Raw genomic sequence first — 3,510 nt, forward strand, 5'->3', positions numbered from 1 at the left:
TGTAACCTGGGAAGTGCAGTGACAGCATAAGCAAATGTGGCATCTCTTACATGCTTAGTTCTTGCTCACACAGAGCCCTGAAGCTAGATTCAGCCCAAAGTTATCCTGGCTTCAACTGGCGCACTCTCAAGTGCAGGGATCCTAAGGCAGAAACTTGTTCACAGCCGAGGTTGTGGCAGTCAGAGAGCGGTGTTGACCAGAGTGGGAATAGGCTGATTCATTGATGGGGCTCCAAGCGTCTGGTTGGACATTTATATAAAATATAACTCTGCATTCACATAAATATACTATTTGGAAAAATCAAGTGCATCAGTATACATCAGATAGTCTGTTGGGTTTTAAATAAGTCACATTTATTGGTCCAGATCCTAGGAACACTCCACATAAGTCAAGATAGGTGTGTCAAAAGTGATTTAAAGTGACCTTGCACCCTATGCTGATCCTGGAGTCGATATGTACCATTCAAATCTTCAGGCACAAGTTCGAGAAATGTAAAGGCCGCTCTGCTAATCTGCACCAGCGATAGTGAGAGGGATGCCTCAGGAGTCACTACAGCAGCTCTGCATCCCCCAAAAAGCTCATTTGATTAAATCCTGTGGCTAAATAAGCCAGTGTTAGGACAGCTATGCAGCAGCACAAAAGGCCAAATGGACACAGCCTGATTGCAGGGAACAGTTATTTCATTTATCCTCAGTCATACAATGTATTTTGTAGTTTGAGGAAACATGAGGCTTTCCCTGTGTTGTCCAGTTGAGTGTGACAACCAAACAAAGAGATGGCAAAAAATTAACTTATCACTTCCTGCACTGTTTTTACTATATACACTTCCCCACTAAATTCAGCCTGACCAGAATTTTTGCAGCTCAACCACATCCCACCTAGCAAATGAACTGAAGAACTGCCTCCTAGCATCTACTAAAAATGCCTACTGTGTATGCAGCACCACGTCTCTCATCTCAACTTTTACCTCTTGGGCTGATCAATGGATATTACAAACTTCTGGGCACTTGCCTGGAGAGGGAATTACTCTTAGACCAATTACTTCAGCTAAAGAAGCTTTCAGCAAGAGTCAGCCAAAATGGAAAAGTTGTTTAATATTGCTGATACGGTGAGCTGAATATGCAATATGAATCAATGTTAAAAGGTGTTTGACAGGTAAAGCAAATATCATTCAGTTGTCTTAAGAGGCTTTATAGGTTAGGTACATGCAATATTCTTTTAAATTCATCAGAAGGTATTTTACTGATAACAAATTTATTTTAGTAATAAACCTTTTGAAGGCTATGTATGACCTCCTCTTTCTGGATGTGTCACACAAGTTTTTGCGTGTTTCAGAGATTGTTGTTTCTGACTCTGAAATGATTACCCTGCCTGTTCTCCCTTAAATATTGGTATTGTCTCCAGTTACAAAGTAACATGGATTACACTGTGGATCTTCACTCTTAGTGGGTATTTTCAGAAATGCACAATAGGAAATTTCCATCCATGTTATCTCCTTAGGGACCCTTGTATCTAAGATGTGGCAATGATATTTGATCTGACTAGCTCTCACCTCCTCTGCAGTAGAAGGTAAATGCACAGGAAAACAGAGGATTACAGAAAACAATATTTGAACTAGAGCTGTTTGCTAAACCATTTTTTGCTGTAATAAGTATCCTTATATCCTAAAAATACAGCATAAAAGATGCTAAAGTGCTTTGATCATGAGGTTGTATTTTAAAGAAAAAAATAAAAATAAAAAGTGTATGTATTATTAGCAGTGATGATACCACATTCAATTTACTATAAAGTATAGAGATCATAATATAGAATGCTGCAATGGGCTGATTGCTGTTGGGGAAATATCAGCCTGCCGGTGTTTTTTTGTTTAAGAATGTAAGAGAAGGAAGGATGTTCTGAGGAACGGGCAGAGGTGCTTTCTTATCCCTTTCATGCCTGGATAGAAAACTAGGCTCTCTCTATGTCTAAGGCAGAGGTGTCACACTTATTTGTAAGAGTGGACTGAATTCTATACTTAATTAGGATCTTTGGGCCAGCGTATAGATTCAGGACTATATGCTCCACACAGTGGAATGCTCACTGATGTCAGTAAGACATTTGCATAGAGATCCAGGGGGGATTATGACCACATCAGTAGTAACTAAAGGTTGAGTATTATTTATTTCTTGTTCAGTGCCTTATTATTGCATTCACTGCTCAGCAGGAGAATCCACAGGCATTGCTGTCCCTACCCTTTGTTTCTTTTCCTTTCCCAGCCTCCTTTCTCTATTTCCCTCCCATATCTTTGTTATTTTCTCTGCATGTTCTTTCCTACAGCAACTCCCAATTCCCAAACCAACGGGCTGCACTTGCCCCATCCCATGCCCTCCTCTACAATAATGAGTGATCACATAGTTAATATTTACACTCATCATTGGGCTTTAGAGTTGACTCTCTAACCAGATTTGTATGGGATGGGGAAGTTCACTCCTCGGAGTCATTGTCTGAGCTGACTTCGGGCTCAGGCAGCCATCACTGCATCGGTTACACTTGTGTCACATTTGGAAAGTTTTCTCTACAACCGTGAGAGCTAGAAACTGGCTTTCTTAAAAATGAAAGCTTAATTTCTGGAGACTCCGAGTATGTCATGTGGGCTGTATTTGACACCCCTAGTCTGAGGGTTCCTAAGTGTGGAGTCTCAAAAGAGGGAAGAGAAGAGTGGAGAATCTCTTTTTCCACTTCTTCTGCATGATTTTATGGTGGTTGTATTCTACATTGATACAGTGAAACCCCACTATAACGCGAGGTTTGGGGTCCAAAAAATTCCATTGTGATAAATGCGGGGTCGCGGTATAGCGGGGTTTCAAGCCGGTCAGTTAAGTCAGTGGTCCCCCAACGCGGTGCATTGATATGCGCCGCCTAGTGCCCAGCAGGGGAGAGAAGCCGCAGCCCCGCACCTGCCGGGGACAGAACTCCAAGGCCGCAGGCGCCGGTGCTCTCTGTCCCTGGCAGGCGCGGGGCCGCGGCTTCTCTCTGGCTTCAAGAGGAACCCTGGCCCTGCGCCTGCCGGGGACAGAGAACTCCGAGGCTGCGGGCGCCGGTGCTCTCTGTCCCTGGCAGGTGCAGGGCTGTGGCTTCTCTCCAAGGCGGAGAGAAGCTGCGGCCCTGCGCCTGCCAGGGACAAAGAACTCCAAGGCTGCGGGCGCCGGTGCTAGGGACAGTGAGCACCGGCGCCTGCAGCCTCAGAGTTCTCTGTCCCCGGCAGGTGCGAGGCCGCAGCTTCTCTCCCCTGCTGGGCACTAGGCGGGGGCACATCAATGTCCCAGCAGGCGCCATGGTGTTGGGGACCACTGATATTAGGCCTTAAAGGGGAGCCAACATATGATGGCGTTATATGCGATTTCACATTATGGCAGGGCACGTTATTCCGAGGTTTGACTGTACTCAGGTCAGAGACGCATTAGAAATATCCGAGAGCTTAACTAAACTCAGATTTTAATTCAAAACATCACATTTTCACAGATGTCAGGA

The sequence above is a fragment of the Mauremys reevesii genome, linkage group 10 (assembly GCF_016161935.1).
Source record: "Mauremys reevesii isolate NIE-2019 linkage group 10, ASM1616193v1, whole genome shotgun sequence".
NCBI lineage: Eukaryota > Metazoa > Chordata > Testudines > Geoemydidae > Mauremys > Mauremys reevesii.